The following is a 19,525-nucleotide window of genomic DNA, read 5'->3' as shown; positions in this document are numbered from 1 at the left end:
CGGATATTAGGCAAATGAAACGTGCACGTGCGCGTGCGCAATGCGGCACTTGGCACTTGGGCACGGCGGCGTGCGCGTGTGGTCGGAACATGGGAAAAGCAAAACGTCCGGATATTAGGCAAATGAAACGTACGCATGCGTGTGCGCATGCGCAATGCGGCACTTGGCACTTGGGCACGTCGGGCACAGTGGCGTGCGCGTGCGGTCGGAAGATGGGAGAAGCAAAAATTCCGAATATTTGGCACGCGCACGCGCAATGCGGCACTTGGAACTTGGCACTTGGGCACGGCGGCGTGCGCGTGTAGTCGGAACATGGGAGAAGCAAAACGTTCGGATATTAGGCAAATGAAACGTGCGCATGCGCAATGCGGCACTTGGCACTTGGCACTTAGGCACGTCGGGCACGTGTGGTCGGAACATGGGCGAAGCAAAACGTGCGACTGCCCGGATATTAGGCAAATGAAATGTGCGCGTAGGCGGCACTTGCGCACGTCGGCGTAAGCATGTGGTCGGAACATGGATAATGTAAAGCGTGCTCGCACTTTGCACTTGGTACTTGGGTGTGCGCGTCCCCAAAACTTGGGAAAATGAAACGTGTGTGTACTTGGCACTTGACACTTGCCCGTGATCCACGAAAATGGTACCTAAGTTGCAAGATCCATGGAAAATAAATGCAAGTAAATGTGGCACGTATCTCAAACGTCCGATTAGCATGAATGATTCAAATTAAACTATTTTGTTATCATCCTTCGTGCAAATAATGCATCTAGGGCGTCGAAAACGGGCCACAATGAGTGCCCAAGTTAGGGGCAGTGTGCGCACGGGCGGACGGCAACGTGTGGCACGTAGCATAAACAAGCGAGCCAAACTATGATTTTCACGGCACAATGTGGTTTTTTCTCGAGTTTTAAAGCATAAATAATGCATCTAAGGTTTCGGATTCGTGCAACTATAAGTGCCCAATTTGGGGGCACCGTGCGCATGGGCGAGCGGCCACGTGCGGCACGTAGCGCAAACGAGCGAGCCAAACTATGATTCTCACGGCACAATTTTGTTTTCTCTCAAGTTTTCATGCATAAATAATGCATCTAAGGCGTCGGATTCGTGCCACCATGAGTGCCCAAGTTGGGTGCACCATGCCAATGGGAGGGCTGCCCCGTGCGGTACGTAGCGCAAACGAGCGAGCCAAACTATGATTCTCACGGCACAATGTTGTTTTCTCTTGAGTTTTCATGCATAAATAATGCATCTAAGGCGTTGGATTCATGCCCCCATGAGTGCCCAAGTTGGGGTCACCGTGCGCACGGGCGGGCTGCCCCTTGCAGCACGTTGCGCAAATGAGCGAGCCAAACTTTGATTCTCACGGCACAATGTTGTTTTCTCTCGAGTTTTCATGCATAAATAATGCATCTAAGGCATCGGATTCGTGCCACCATGAGTGCCCAAGTTGGGGGCACCGTGCGGCACGTAGCGCAAACGAGCGAGTAAATTGATGATTCTCACGGCACAAATATTTCTTTCCCTCGAGTTTCATGCATAAATAAGGCATGTTTGTGGTCGGATTCGCATTTGGCCCAAAAAAAATGTTTAAAAAAAGAAAAAATTTATTATGATTCCTCAGCCCAAAAACCCACTTTTCGTGAACCTTCCAAGCTTGGCCATTGGCTTGGTTGAGGTGTCGGGGCAATGCTTGCCATTGCCTCCCAAGCTCATCCAACCTCTCGACAACCTTCCCGATGGGCGCCCCTTCCGGCCGCCGCTCCGGCGGGTTTTTCGGCCGGCGGCCGGCAGGGGCGTTTTTTCACCCCGACGTCATTTCGCACCCCGTTTCTTGCTATATTGCATGCATGAGCTTTTTAGACATGAGGATCGCGAACTCTTTGTAGGCTTGTTTTCTATTACGGTTGGTCGGAAAGAAGGAATATCGGTGTTTGGGAATCAAGCATGCGTAGGTGTTCGTCATTGTTGTTCTTAAGCTCCTATGCGATCATCAAAGTCCCTCGGTTTAGGATGCTTGTGGTGCTGGGAGGCACATTATGGTCATTGCTATCGTGGATCGGCGAGAAAGTCGTGTGAGTCCCGTTGTCTTTATTGGAGCACGGGTCGCGCTTGCGATTGATTTCCCACATCTTCGTGTCCGAATATGTAGTGACCCTTACCTGGATCACCTACTAAACAGACACTTATGCATGAAATTTACTTAATTAAACAGATATCAGAAAAAAACTGCGGAATCCATAAACAAAATATACAATCCCACAAAAAGGAATCTGTAATTTATCCAATAATATACAACCAAATCGAATAGCTGTATAAACCCAAACAACAGTAATAAAACCTAAGCGAAGCTCCAGCTGGCCAACCACTGACTAGCCCCTCCTGGATCCACCCTCCTCGTCCAATCGCAAACCTGCCCCATGGAATAGGGTGTCCAGAAAATACAGAGTACGAGACGTGAGCATAAAACGCTCAGTGCGAGAGTATGAGTATACATGCATGCAAAGTGAACTCCCTAAAGACTCGAGGTCAAGGATCAGATAACAGGAGGTGGCTCCCATACCGAGATAACCATGGATACGCCGGACCCAAATCGATGGAAGTCCATCCACTAACAGGATAGGGTACAACCCTACTAACAGACATCTCGAAAGAGATACAGCAAGATGCAAATGAATGCAGCATAATATCATGGCATATAAATCATGCAGTCACATAATACATGCATACTCAGTCAGGATATCTCGAACAGTACTTTCGTACCTCAAAACAGTGCAAGCTCTACCAACTCTAGGTCCACGCCTATAGTCTGCTTTACACTGCCAAATGATACTACTACCATTAAAGTGCTCTAAAAGCCTTAACTAAGCTATTGCATACTCCTAAATATTTATAGGAAGCAAAAGCTATACCTTCGTCCGTCGTTAGCCCTTTGATGTCGATGCCTCCAGAACTTGGGCACAACTCCGCTACGACTACCGAACGCCTCGCCGACCTCCGGACCAAGCCTAAGAAGACTAAAACAGCTCCAAAAGGACTAGAAAGGAAAGGAGAACTCGGAATTGGAAAATGAAAGTGAAGCCTCGGCCTTTTATTTATAGACAACGATCGGAACTTCCGATCCTTGATCGGAACGTCCGAACCTAGATCGGAACGTCCGATCCTGCCATCGGAGCTTCAGAAGATCCTGATCTGCCACGTGTCAAAATATCACTTGTTGACTCCGGATAGGGGTAATCGGAGCTTCCGGTCCTGATCGGAGCTTCCGATCTTGCCACACGTCATGCCTGACGTAATATCGATCGGAGCTTCCGATCCTGTTCGGAGCTTCCGATCCTGATCGGAGCTTCCGAACTCACCTTCAGAGCTTCCGAACTCTACCCAAGTAATTATGATTAATTCCTTAATTACTGATTTTGGTTACGGGCTACTACATTCTCCCCCACTTAAGATATTTCGTCCTCAAAATCAGATCTTAAGTACCGAATGCAAAATACAAAAATCAGAAACATTCTTTATTCAAATCAAACGTTTACAGGGTTTGCAACTGAATACAACTTAAAGAATGAAATCAAAACAACTCAGGATGGTCTTTACGCATCCTGTCCTCAAGCTCCCAAGTAGCTTCCTCAGTGCCTCGGCGCTGCCACTGAACTAAAACCAAAGGAATTACTTTGTTCCGTAAAACCTTATCCTTATAATCCAGGATACGAAGAGGTTTCTCAACATAAGTCAAATCCTTGTCTACCTGAACCTCAGACTGCTGCAGAATATGAGATTCATCCGCCACATACCGTCGCAACAGAGATACGTGGAACACGTCGTGAATACTGGATAGATGCGGTGGCAAAGCTAGTCGATAAGCCAAATCGCCAATGCTCTCCAAGATCTCAAACGGACCGATAAATCTGGGAGACAACTTGCCCTTAAGGCCAAATCTGAGAATCTTGCGGAATGGTGACACTCTCAGAAACACTTTCTCCCCGACCTTGAACTGCAAAGGCCTACGCTTGATATTAGCATAGCTGGCCTAACGATCCTGTGCAGTCTTAATCCATTTCTTGATTTGATCAGCAATATCTATCGCCTGCTGGATAAACTCCGGTCCCTCAGCCAGTCTCTCCCCCACTTCTTCCCAGAAGAGTGGAGTGCGACAACGTCGCCCATACAACGCCTCAAAAGGTGCCATCCCAATACTAGTGTGATAGCTGTTGTTGTAAGCGAACTCGATCAACGACAAATGATCCTGCCAGGCTGAACCAAAATCCATGATGCACGCTCTAAGCATATCCTCTAACATACGGATAGTGCGCTCTGACTGACCATCAGTCTCCGGATGATAGGCTGTACTCAAACTGAGAGTAGTACCCATCGCACGCTGAACACTCCCCCAGAATCTAGAAGTAAACCTGGGGTCCCGATCGCTGACAATGCTCACAGGAACTCCATGAAGTCGGACGATCTTCTGAATGTACATCCGTGCCATGCGATCCACAGAGTACTCTCGGCTATAGGCAATGAAATGCGCTGACTTGGTGAGTCGGTCCACCACAACCCAGATAGCATCACAGTTCCTCGGGGATACCGGCAAATGGGTCACAAAGTCCATTGTGATAAACTCCCATTTCCATTCAGGAATAGGCAGACTGTGAAGCAATCCTCCAGGTCGTCGGTGCTCTGCCTTGACCTGTTGACACACCAAACATCTTGAAACAAACTGATAAACACTGCGTTTCATTCCCTTCCACCAGAAACGAGTACATAGATCCTTGTACATCTTGTTGCTCCCAGGGTGAATACTCAACTTAGTGCGATGCTCCTGAGACAAAATCTCCTCTCGCAACTCTTCATCCTGAGGAATCACAAGCCTTCCAGACAAACACAGAAAGCCATCTGACTGATAATGAAATCCAGACGAGTACCCTCGTTAGCTAGACGAGCTAAACGCTGAGTCTTCGAATCAGACATCTGAGCATCTCGGATCCGCGAATACAAGGCTGGCTCAGATAATATCGCAAACATCTGGATACTCTGCATACCTTTCTTATGCTTGAAGGTATAACCTGAAGTACAACAGTCACTGATCGCACTAGACATCGAACAAATCTGAAGTGCGGATAGTCGCACCTTGAGACTCAAAGCATCAGCGGTGAGATTAGCAGCTCCCGGATGGTACTTAATCTCGCAATCATAGTCCTTAAGCAAATCCATCCAACGTCTCTGCCTCATGTTCAACTCTGCCTGAGTGAACAAATACTTGAGACTCTTATGGTCGGTGAAGATCTCAAATTTCTCGCCATACAGATAATGACGCCAGATCTTCAAAGCGAACACAATGGCTGCCAATTCCAAATCATGGACTGGGTAGTTGTCCTCGTGAAGCTTCAGCTATCTAGAAGCGTATGCGATCACATGCCCATTCTGAGTCAGTACACAACCCAACCCCTGAAGAGAAGCATCCGTGTAAACTACATACCCTCCAGATCCTGACGGTAATGCGAACACCGGCGCAGAAGTCAACCGCCATCAAAGCTCACGGAAATTCTCCTCACACTCGGAGGACCACTCAAAATCCACACCCTTGAGGGTAAGCTGCGTCAACGGTCGAGCTAACTGAGAGAAGTTCAGAATGAAGCGACGATAATACCCTGCTAGACCCAGAAAACTACGGATCTCAGCAACTGTCGTCGGACGCGACCAATTAAGTACCGCTTTAATCTTGCTTGGATCAACAGAAATCCCCTCCCTAGATATGATATGGCCAAGAAAGACCACTCTATCCATCTAGAACTCACACTTGCTCAGCTTGGCGTACAACTGCTCATCTCGAAGAGTCTGTAGTACCAACTGCAAGTGAGAAACATGCTCTTCCGTATTACGTGAATACACCAAGATGTCGTCAATGAAGACCACGACAAACTTGTCCAAGTACTCCCTGAAGACACGGTTCATCAAATCCATGAATATAGCCGGTGCATTAGTCAAACCAAATGGCATCACTAGGAACTTGTAATGCCCATAGCGAGTACGGAATGCAGTCTTGGCTACGTCCTGATCACGGACTCTCAACTGATGATACCAAGATCTCAAGTAAATCTTGGAGTAAACTGACGTGCCCTGCAGCTGGTCAAACAAGTCATCAATACGAGGCAACGGATACTTGTTCTTCACAGTGACTCGATTCAGCTGCCGATAGTCAATGCACAGCCGCATCGACCCATCCTTTTTTTCACGAAGAGAACTGGAGCTCCCCAAGGAGATACACTAGGACGAATGTACCCCTTGTCCAAAAGATCCTATAGCTGATTCTTCAACTCACGCATCTCTGATGGAGCCAGACGATACGGTGCTCTAGAAATAGGCGAAGTACCCGGCATCAACTCTATGCCAAACTCGACTTCCCTAGCGAGAGGAAAACCCGGAATCTCATCAGGAAATACATCTGCAAATTCATCCACAACAGGAATGCTCTCTATCCCAATACTCTCAGAGGACAAATCAACTGCATAGATAAGGTAGCCTTCCCCGCCAGACTCTAGAGCTCGACAGGCTCTCAAAGCTGATACCAAAGGCATCGGGGGTCGCGCTCCCTCACCATAGAAAAACCAGCTCTCGCTCCCCTCCGGATGAAAGCATACTAATCTCTGATAGCAGTCCACTGAAGCTCGATAGGTAGTCAACATATCTTTTCCCAGAATGCAATCAAAGTCGTCCATCGCCAGGACCATGAGATTCGCTAACAGAATGTTCCCTTCGAACTCTAAAGGGTAACCCATCACTAGACGCTTAGCCAAAGAAGATTGGCCCGTCGGGGTAGAAACAGACATCACTACGTCTAGTGCAATGCATGGTAACTTATGCCTCTTAACAAAACGTGCAGAAATGAAGGAATGAGATGCACCAGTGTCAATAAGTACAAGAGCAGGTATACCATAAAGCAAAAAAGTACCTGCGATGACTTTCTCATTCTCCTCCACAGCCTGATCATGTCTCAGGGCAAACACCTGGCCAGAAGCTCGTGGCCTCAAATAAGAACTCCCAGCAGACTGTCCCTGCGACCTCTGCTGTACAGTGGCCTGAGAACCCGATCCTGAACCAGAACCAGAACCGCCTCCCCCAGACAGTGGACAATCCCTCCGGATATGACCAGTCTCTCCACAATGGAAACAAGCTCCAGAAACTCTACGGCACTTGTCGGATGGATGGTTCTTCCCACAGTGATCACACTTGTCCTTCTTACCGTAATGGACAACACCTCCAGAACTAGAGGAAGAAGAAGATCCAGACTTCTTGAAAGTTTGGGCACGGGGACCCAAAGAACTAGCAGGCCTCGACTGAGGGAAAGACCTGTTCCGCCGAATGCTGTCCTCTGCCTGGTGACAACGGCTCACCAAACCCTCGTAGGACATGTCGTCGCCAACCGCCACACGGTCATGGATCTCAGGGTTAAGGCCCTGAAGGAACAGATTATACTTCATCTCTGAGCTATCAGCAATCTCGGGACAATAGGATAGCAGATCAAAGAACCTCTGCTGATACTCATCGATAGACATGGCTCCCTGTCGCAGACTCAGTAGCTCGCCTGCCTTCGACTGACGGAGTGTAGGAGGAAAATACCGCTTTTGGAAAGCTGTGCGGAACTCGGCCCAGGTGGCAACTCCTCTCGCCGCAACAAAAGGTGCAGAAGTAAACCTCCACCACCTGCGCGCACGCCCATCTAGAAGATAGCCAAGGGTCTCCACCTTCTGCTCCTCGGTGCATTGGAAAGTCTGAAAAGTCGTCTCCTTGCGGTCTAACCAGTTCTCCGCATCCTCCGGAGACTCACCTCCAACTAAGGGCTTAGGACCCATAGCTAAGAATCGACGTACAGTGAAACGCTCGTCGTCATGGTGACGATGACGCCGTTCTCGACGAGGCTCCCGGTCGGCATCACCCCAACGCCCACCAACACTGCCATGAGAACTTTGGTCGTCACGATTTTCCATCTACAAAAATACCTCAAGATGAGACTAAATCCCAAGAATTCTTTTGCATGCTCTGATACCATAAATGTAGTGACCCTTACCCGGATCACCTACTAAACAGACACTTATGCATGCAATTTACTTAATTAAACAGATATCAGAAAAAAACTGCGGAATCCATAAACAAAATATACAATCCCACAAAAAAGAATCTGTAATTTATCCAATAATATACAACCAAATCGAATAGCTGTATAAACCCAAACAACAGTAATAAAACCTAAGCGAAGCTCCAGCTGGCCAACCACTGACTAGCCCCTCCTGGATCCACCCTCCTCGTCCAATCGCAAACCTGCCCCATGGAATAGGGTGTCCAGAAAATACAGAGTACGAGACGTGAGCATAAAACGCTCAGTGCGAGAGTACGAGTATACATGCATGCAAAGTGAACTCCCTAAAGACTCGAGGTCAAGGATCAGATAACAGAGACAGACCGGGCCCTGTATGTAGCACGCTGTGCCGTCGCTTCAGGAGGTGGCTCCCATACCGAGATAACCGTGGATACGCCGGAACCAAATCGATGGAAGTCCATCCACTAACAGGATAGGGTACAACCCTACTAACAGACATCTCGAAAGAGATACAGCAAGATGCAAATAAATGCAGCATAATATCATGGCATATAAATCATGCAGTCACATAATACATGTAGTGACCCTTACCCGGATCACCTACTAAACAGAACTTATGCATGAAATTAACTTAATAAAACAGATATCAGAATAAAACTGCGGAAACCAATAACATTATACAATCCCAAGAAAAGGAATCTGTAATTATCCAATAATATACAACCAAATCGAATAGCTGTATAAACCCAAACAACAGTAATAAAGCCTAGACGAAGCTCCAGCTGGCCAACAACTGACTAGCCCCTCCTGGATCCACCCTCCTCGTCCAATCGCAAACCTGCCCCATGGAATAGGGTGTCCAGAAAATACAGAGTACGAGACGTGAGCATAAAACGCTCAGTGCGAGAGTATGAGTATACATGCATGCAAAGTGAACTCCCTATAGACTCGAGGTCAAAGATCAGATAACAGAGACAGACCGGGCCCTGGTATGTAGCACGCTGTGCCGTCGCTTCAGGAGGTGGCTCCCATACCGAGATAACTGTGGATACGCCGGACCCAAATCGATGGAAGTCCATCCACTAACAGGATAGGGTACAACCCTACTACAGACATCTCGAAGGAGATACAGCAAGATGCAAATGAATGCAGCATAATATCATGGCATATAAATCATGCAGTCATATAATACATGCATACTCAGTCAGGATATCTCGAACAGTACTTTCGTACCTCAAATACCAGGTAGGCACTACCAGCTCTAAGTCCAAGCCTAAAGTCCGCCTACACAGCGAAATGATACTACTATCATTAAAGTGCTCTAAAAGCCTTAACTAAGCTATTGCATACTCCTAAATATTTATAGGAAGCAAAAGCTATACCTTCGTCCGTCGTTAGCCCTTTGATGTCGATGCCTCCAGAACTTGGGCACAACTCCGCTACGACTATCTAACGCCTCTCCGACCTCCGGACCAAGCCTAAGAAGACTAGAACAACTCGAATATGACTAGAAATAGAGAGGAAATCCGGAATTGGCAAGGAGAAATGAAGTCTCGGCCTTCTATTTATAGACAACGATCGGAGCCTCCGATCCTTGATCGGAACGTCCGAACCTGGATCGGAACGTCCGATCCTGCCATCGGAGCTTCCGAAGATCCCGATCTGCCACGTGTCAAAATATCACTTGTTGATTCCGGATAGGGGTGATCGGAGCCTCCGGTCCTGATCGGAGCTTCCGATCCAGCCACATGTCATGGATGACGTAATATCATCGGTGCCTCCGATCCTCATCGGAGCTTCCGATCCCGATCGGAGCTTCCGATCCCGATTGGAGCTTCCGATCGTCCCTTTGGAGCTTCCGATCCGTCCAATACCCAATTTATTTAATTAGCATTAATCCTTTAATTACTCAATTAGGGTTCGGGCTACTACATTCTCCCCCACTTAAGATATTTCGTCCTCAAAATCAGATCTTAAGTACCGAATGCAAATACAGAAATCAGAAACATTCTTTATTCAAACAAACGTTTACAGAGTTTGCAACTGAATACAACTTAAAGAATGAAATCAAAACAACTCAGGATGGTCTTTACGCATCCTGTCCTCAAGCTCCCAAGTAGCTTCCTCAGTGCCTCGGTGCTGCCACTGAACTAAAACCAAAGGAATGACTTTGTTCCGTAAAACCTTATCCTTAAAATCAAGGATGCGAAGAGGTTTCTCAACATAAGTCAAATCCTTGTCTACCTGAACCTCAGACCGCTGCAGAATATGAGATTTGTTGGAAAACGCGGCTCTCTGATCAATCACGATTGATACCCGGTGCAGCGGAAGTTTAAAAATTTTATCATGGAACAATTCCATGGTGTGGGTATCAACCGTTCAACGATTAAATTATTGTGTGTGTAAAATTCAAATAACAATTAATTAAATTTTACCTTCAATCTCGAAGCGAGATTAATGGACACCACACAGATTTCTCTGCGCTTCTTGTATCTCCCAGGAACTGATGAACTCCTTCAATCAGGTCCACGAATGGGGTTTAAATCCCTCTGATAGATTGCACTAGAAAATCTATCAGAAGTTTTTCTGCGAAGAGATTAAACGAATCTGATTCGTTATTCCTGACTGCAATTCAAAATCACAGACCGAAATTTCTCGGGCAGAGAACAGGGAGGGGACGGCCGAAAACTTTTGAGAGAGAGGAGGGTTTCGATTTTCTGTCTCAAAAATTATGAGCTGTTGTGTGTAATTTCTGTAGTGCAATAACTTATTTATAATGCAGGCCACTAACACTTAGGGCCCATTAGTCATAAGCTAGGGCCCGACAAGCAAAGCCCGCACGTTCAGAAATTAATATAAAATTCATCGTGACTCCGATTGATGAACCGATTTCACCAATGTGCACAGAAACCATTTCTGCACATTTTAAAGTCAAAATAAATTTTCCTGAATCCAAATTCAGTGGTTTCCTAAAATGTCCATCCCTATGTCATTTTAGGAAATCCTACTCCCTTACTCTTATTTAAGAAGTCCAACTCCTTAGTTCATTAAATTTAACTCTTTAAATTTAACTATCTCAACGGGGATTAAAACTCCATTACACTGTGTGACCCTCAATGGTTCAGGGATACAGCTAGCCGTGGGCTCACAACTCCTTGTGACTCGGAACAACGATTTCCGACTTGCCCAACGAATCATGGTAAAGCGCCTAGCAACATCGCCCCATGATTCCCTAGGTATCACTGATAGTGCCTACAAGAACCAGTAGATTTTGGTTAGCGTACAGTACGGTCCCTTCATCCATATATCCCGATCGAATCAACAACCATTGGTATATCGAGAGTCGCTCAAGATTCGATAACTATGCAATACATCTTGAAGATCAAATTAGTGACATCGCATGTGCTACTAAGAAACCATTTCTTAAATCACATCAAGTACTCTGGCCAGAGATTTGTCACACTAATATCTCCTCAGATCGCATAGGATATCCACACTCGCAAGTATGTGGTGAATCCTTGACAACAATGCATCGACTCCTATATGTGTCGTAACTGTACCCAATCCCGACACCTGATGACCCCCATAGAGTCGGTAAACGAGTCAAAGCACAGCACTAGCATATAGAGTCTCCATGATGTTTCAAGTCGTAAGGACTAATGGTGTACAACCAAAACCACGGACTTTATCCACTCGATAAGTGATAACCACTTGGAAAGTCCGGATAGGGTAGTTCGATTATTCATCCCATGAATATCCATTTGCATGCTTCGAACATCTCCATGTTCCCTACCAATGAAACGTGGTACTCCGCATCGCAAATGCTAGTCTCAAACTCGAGCGATCCTTATCCTTATTATCGGACGGCTCAATTGACTAGGAACAGTTTAGAATATACAGTGACTATAAGATGTATTTCATGATAGACATCTCCATGTTCTACCACATCTTACATACACTATAGTATATTCAAGGTCTTTATCAAAACAACAATAGTATATCACAATATAACAATATGAAGTAATATAAAGTCATTGCCATAAAAGTGTAAATAATATTAAACAAAAGATTGTTTATACAAAGAGTCATCAAAGCCCATAGCCACACAGTTGGCTCACTGGGCACCCACTCTTACAATCTCCCACTTGCCCTATTGCCAACTAGTCATACTACGTAGACCCATTGCTTCGCGATGTTTGTCAAACAATGGTCCTGGCAAGGGCTTAGTAAGCGGATCAGCGATATTTTCTGCAGAGGCCACTCGTTCGACAATGATGTCTCCTCTTTCCACAATCTCCCGGATTATGTGGTATTTCCTCAGTACGTGTTTGGATTTTTGATGAGACCTTGGTTCCTTTGCTTGAGCAACGGCACCCGTGTTGTCACAGTACACCGGGACTGGACCAACAAATTCAGGAATAACGCCCAACTCTTGGACGAACTTCCTCATCCAAACGGCCTCTTTAGCAGCAGCTGATGCTGCAATGTATTCAGCCTCAGTGGTGGAATCCGCTGTGGTGTCCTGCTTGGAACTCTTCCAAGAGACAGCACCGCCATTGAGCATGAACACAAATCCAGAGGTTGACTTCGAGTCATCCACGTCACTTTGGAAGCTAGAGTCGGTATAGCCTTCCAGTTTGAGTTCTCGTCCTCCATAAACCATGAACATATTCTTAGTCCTTCGTAAGTACTTAAGAATGTCCTTCACGGCTTTCCAATGCATTTGACCAGGATTAGACTGATATCTGCTCGTGACACTCAGAGCAAATGCTACATCCGGTCTGGTAGATATCATCCCATACATGATACTACCTATAGCTGACGCATATGGTACATGTGTCATATTCTCTATCTCTGTATCAGTCTTGGGACACATAGACTTGGATAGAGAAACTCCATGACACATGGGTAGATGTCCTCTCTTGGACCCATCCATTGAAAACCGTTTCAATATGGTATCGATGTAGGTTGATTGAGTGAGTCCTATCATTCTCTTAGATCTATCTCTATAGATCTGTATCCCAAGAATGTAGGATGCCTCACCCAAATCCTTCATCGAAAATCTACCTGATAACCATATCTTTGTTGACTGCAACATCCCTACATCATTCCCAATGAGTAGGATGTCATCAACATAAAGTACTAAGAATGTCACCGCATCCTTAACTATTTTCTTGTACACGCAAGGTTCCTCCGGGTTCTTGATGAAACCAAAATCTTTAATTGTTTCATCAAATTTCTGGTTCCAACTTCTTGATGCTTGTTTTAGACCATAAATTGATCTCTGAAGCTTGCATACCTTATGCTCGCTTCCCATGGATGTGTACCCCTCAGGCTGCTTCATATAGATTTCTTCCTTAATGTCTCCATTAAGAAAAGCAGTCTTCACATCCATTTGCCATATCTCATAGTCATACCATGCAGCTATGGCAATAAGGATTCTTATGGACTTGAACATAGCAACTGGTGAAAAGGTTTCATCATAGTCAACTCCTTGCCTTTGAGTATAACCTTTCGCCACCAATCGCGCCTTGTAGGTCAATACCTTACCATCAGGCCCAAGCTTTCTTTTGTAGATCCATTTACACCCTATTGGAACAATTCCATCGGGAGTACTACTAAAGACCAAACTTGGTTTGTATGCATCGAATCCAATTCTGACTGCATAGCTTCAAGCCATAAATTCGAATCCGCATCAGAAATTGCTTCCTTGAAGTTTCTTGGATCACATCCAATGTCGGGTTCATCTTGATCCCCTTCAAGAAGAAGACCATATCGAATAGGAGGTCTAGAAGTCCTCTCGGATCTTCTAGGTTCAGGCGTGTCCAGCAATGGTTCCTGAGGTGTAGGATCGTTATTTTGTATTTCGGGTTCTTCTCGAACCTCTTCGAGTTCCATCATCTCGCCTTTCTTATCCAATAAGAACTCCTTCTCCAAGAAGGTGGCATTCCTAGAAACAAACACCTTTGTTTCAGTAGGATAATAGAAATAATATCCGATTGAATTCTTCGGATACCCTACAAAATAACATAAGCTGGATCGACTATCCAACTTATCTCCCACTGTCCGCTTCACGTAAGCAGGACATCCCCAAATCCTCAAGTACGAATACTTAGGAGCTTTGCCATTCCATAACTCGTATGGTGTTTTGTCCACTGCTTTAGTGTGGACGTTGTTCAACAACAATACCGCCGTTTCAAGCGCATAGCCCCAAAACGAAGGTGGAAGCTCAGTGAAGCTCATCATAGATCGAACCATGTCCAACAAAGTTCGATTACGACGCTCCGATACACCATTAAGCTGTGGTGTCATAGGAGGAGTCCACTGAGAGAGAATCCCATTCTCTTTTAGATAGTCCAAAAACTCGGTACTCAAGTATTCTCCACCTCGATCCGATCGAAGTGCTTTAATACTTTTACCTAGCTTGTTTTCTACTTCAGCCTTGAATTCTTTGAACTTTTCAAATGCTTCAGATTTATATTTCATTAAATATAAATACCCATACCTTGAATAATCATCAGTAAAGGTAATGAAGTAGGTGTGGCCATGTTGAGTCCCTACTCTAAATGGACCACAAACATCTGTATGGATCAAATCCAACAGATTCTGACTACGCTCAGGTTTCCCCTTAAAAGGAGATTTAGTCATTTTTCCTTTTAGGCAGGATTCACAAGTAGGTAGAGAGTTAATATCAGACATATCAAACATGCCCTCTCCCACTAGCTTGTTCATCCTCCTTGAGGAAATATGACCTAGCCTAGCGTGCCAAAGGTTTGCCGGGTTTTGACTATCGATTTTCCTTTTGTTTGTTGTAGCCGGTTTATCAAAATAATTAATTGGAACGTCTTTTAGTTTTAAGTTGTATAGATCGTTTTCTAGTTGTCCATTTCCAATCAAACATTCATTCTTGTAAATATTGCAAATCCCATTCACAAAATTGCAAGAATAACCATCTCTATCTAGCATAGAAACAGAAATAATGTTTTTAATTAAATCCGGAACAAATAAAACATCTCTTAATAATAACTTAAAACCGTTCTGCAAAATTAAACAAACGTCTCCTACGGCTGTAGCTTCAACTCTGGAACCATTCCCGAGCCTCAGCTGGGTCTCACCCATTCTAAGCCTCCGACTTCTTGTCATTATTTGCAACTCATTGCAAATATGAGATCTACATCTGGTATCCAATACCCAAGAAGTAGTATTAAGAAGAAAAAACATTTATTTTAATATAAAACATATCCTTTGCAGTTCGCAACTGCTTAAGGTATCCCTTGCAGTTACGTTTCCAATGACCGGGTTTCTTGCAGTGATGGCAAACTTGTTTAGACTTGTCCAATTTTGCATGTAACATTTGGCCTTGAGATCATGGTCCAACCATTTCTCTAGTTCGGCCAACCTTTCGGCAGTTACATCAGCCGGGGCTGTTTTTCGGAGAAGCCTTTTCTAACACTTAGAAAATCTTTTCCGAATTTAGGACAATCTTAACTTATGGAATCATTCTGTATTTGTTTGCGCCAATGAGCTTGCTTTGTTGGAGAATAGAAACATGTGGATTACTGAGATAAAACAGACAATTATCGATGATTGTTTAAGCAATTTACTAAGACATAAAATAGGCGAATTTAATTTTATGAATCTCACTCCCACTATTTTAACGATTTCACCACCCTCTAGTGAAAACGGGAAACTTTTCTTTAGTGAGAACATGGAGTCCAATTGACAAACTTATGGTCCCGAATAATATCAGCCAACCATAATTCTCAAAAGGTAGAGCCCAATTGCTTCCAAAGCAACCCTCATGTGTTTACCTCATGTCCAATAAGGGCCCAATAATATGACGCCGTTTGAAGTGACATGTCAAGATGACCCATCAATATTAAGTTGTGATGGACGGTCGCCATGTGGATCCCCCAATAATATGAGCCGATCCCATGGGAGTTCCACCCAACTTACAACATTTGTCGATCCAATGTACAGCTTTCCGACGGACGGGCCCCCCCAATAATATGAGCCGGACCGTATCCGCGGGTAGCATCACATACATTGACCGTTGATGGAAGGTGGGAACATTTAAACAAATTTAAATTTCCTTTATTTATCTTGATATAAATTTTAAATCATATTTAAAATGAGGGATTTTTAATTATAAAAATATTTGTCTCATCATATTCATTTTATTGCATGCTTGCCGGATTCACGCAATTTATGTCTAAACATGCATACAATCATAATATCAAATATTATATAGGATGATCGATTCCATTTCTAATTGACCCGTGGTTGCCAATCACGGGTCTTAGTCCAATCCTAGGTAATATGCAGTATGCAATGCAATCCTATTACATATGCTTCCAATTTACATTTCTTCAGTCTTTATTGTCTGCTGGGCCCACCGTCTTCAAATCTTGATCTCCCACTAAATCTAATGCATTTACAATAAATAACAATGACAAGTAGGGGATACATTTTTAGGGGTGGGAACGGGCTATAAACCAAGCCCACTTTTATTACATATGACATTCATATCGGGCCATAAACCAGGCCCATTAATAAAACCAACAACAACAATAAAAACAAAATGTAAATTCCTAACATACACCTACAAAATTGGTCATGGCAATCGATCATCCTTATCCAATAACATTTAATTCAAAATTAATTTATTGGATAACATGCAGTGGCAATTCAAATTTAAACAAGATAAAATCATATTTTATATATAAAATCTCATTTCACATATAAAATCATATTTTATCTCTATATCAAATAAAATCATATTTTATCTATAAAATCCAATTTTACAAATAAAATCATATTTTACCCAATATATCATAAGATCATATCTTATCATCAATTGTACCAAAATAATTGATTTCAAAATTCAATTTACGGATAAAATATTAAAATTTTCCAAAAATTCAAATTTATCCAAAATCAATTTTAAAATTTACGGACTCGAACAATTCGATCCGAAATCTCGTGAACCAATCAAAAACAATTTTTGACCGGACCAAAAATAAAATTTTATCACATTAAAATTAATAAAAATTTAATTTTTCCTGCGGGCCGCCCGGGACACTCCCGGGCCGGTCCGCACCCGGGGCACGGGCCGGGGGCAGCCCGGCTGCCCCCTTAGGGCAGCAACAATTGCTGCCCTGGCGGCGCCTGGTGCCGCCGCTGGGCGGCGCCATGCGTCGCCCTGGGCGGCGCCGAGTGCCGGCGCCGCCCTGCGCAGCGCCCAGCGCTGCCCTGCGCAGCGCACAGCGCTGCCCTGGGCGGCGCCGTGCGCCGTCCTGGGCGGCGACGTGCGCCCCCTTTGGGCGGCGCCGTGCGCCTCCCCCGGGGGCAGCGACCATCGCCGCCCCCTCCGGGCAGCGATCCAATCGCTGCCCGGGTTTTGCCCCGGAAAAAAAAAATTTTATTTAAAAATATTTATTTTGTTTCAAAAACCGAGACTCAAAAATTTTGTACAATTGATTAATTCAATCGTTTGATCTGAGCAACCTGGCTCTGATACCACTGTTGGAAAACGCGGCTCTATGATCAATCACGATTGATACCCGGTGCAGCGGAAGTTTAAAAATTTTATCATGGAACAATTCCATGGTGTGGGTATCAACCGTTCAACGATTAAATTATTGTGTGTGTAAAATTCAAATAACAATTAATTAAATTTTACCTTCAATCTCGAAGCGAGATTAATGGACACCACACAGATTTCTCTGCGCTTCTTGTATCTCCCAGGAACTGATGAACTCCTTCAATCAGGTCCACGAATGGGGTTTAAATCCCTCTGATAGATTGCACTAGAAAATCTATCAGAAGTTTTTCTGCGAAGAGATTAAACGAATCTGATTCGTTATTCCTGATTGCAATTCAAAATCACAGACCGAAATTTCTCGGGCAGAGAACAGGGAGGGGACGGCCGAAAACTTTTGAGAGAGAGGAGGGTTTCGATTTTCTGTCTCAAAAATTATGAGCTGTTGTGTGTAATTTCTGTACTGCAATAACTTATTTATAATGCAGGCCACTAACACTTAGGGCCCATTAGTCATAAGCTAGGGCCCGACAAGCAAAGCCCGCACGTTCAGAAATTAATATAAAATTCATCGTGACTCCGATTGATGAACCGATTTCACCAATGTGCACAGAAACCATTTCTGCACATTTTAAAGTCAAAATAAATTTTCCTGAATCCGAATTCAGTGGTTTCCTAAAATGTCCATCCCTATGTCATTTTAGGAAATCCTACTCCCTTACTCTTATTTAAGAAGTCCAACTCCTTAGTTCATTAAATTTAACTCTTTAAATTTAACTATCTCAACGGGGATTAAAACTCCATTACACTGTGTGACCCTCAATGGTTCAGGGATACAGCTAGCCGTGGGCTCACAACTCCTTGTGACTCGGAACAACGATTTCCGACTTGCCCAACGAATCATGGTAAAGCGCCTAGCAACATCGCCCCATGATTCCCTAGGTATCACTGATAGTGCCTACAAGAACCAGTAGATTTTGGTTAGCGTACAGTACGGTCCCTTCATCCATATATCCCGATCGAATCAACAACCATTGGTATATCGAGAGTCGCTCAAGATTCGATAACTATGCAATACATCTTGAAGATCAAATTAGTGACATCGCATGTGCTACTAAGAAACCATTTCTTAAATCACATCAAGTACTCTGGCCAGAGATTTGTCACACTAATATCTCCTCAGATCGCATAGGATATCCACACTCGCAAGTATGTGGTGAATCCTTGACAACAATGCATCGACTCCTATATGTGTCGTAACTGTACCCAATCCCGACACCTGATGACCCCCATAGAGTCGGTAAACGAGTCAAAGCACAGCACTAGCATATAGAGTCTCCATGATGTTTCAAGTCGTAAGGACTAATGGTGTACAACCAAAACCATGGACTTTATCCACTCGATAAGTGATAACCACTTGGAAAGTCCGGATAGGGTAGTTCGATTATTCATCCCATGAATATCCATTTGCATGCTTCGAACATCTCCATGTTCCCTACCAATGAAACGTGGTACTCCGCATCGCAAATGCTAGTCTCAAACTCGAGCGATCCTTATCCTTATTATCGGACGGCTCAATTGACTAGGAACAGTTTAGAATATACAGTGACTATAAGATGTATTTCATGATAGACATCTCCATGTTCTACCACATCTTACATACACTATAGTATATTCAAGGTCTTTATCAAAACAACAATAGTATATCACAATATAACAATATGAAGTAATATAAAGTCATTGCCATAAAAGTGTAAATAATATTAAACAAAAGATTGTTTATACAAAGAGTCATCAAAGCCCATAGCCACACAGTTGGCTCACTGGGCACCCACTCTTACAAGATTCATCCGCCACATACCGTCGCAACAGAGATACGCGGAACACGTCGT

This window comes from Henckelia pumila, chromosome 3 (assembly GCF_033568475.1).
Source record: "Henckelia pumila isolate YLH828 chromosome 3, ASM3356847v2, whole genome shotgun sequence".
NCBI classification, from domain to species: Eukaryota; Viridiplantae; Streptophyta; class Magnoliopsida; order Lamiales; family Gesneriaceae; genus Henckelia; species Henckelia pumila.
Note: the sequence above shows the minus strand (reverse complement) of the source record.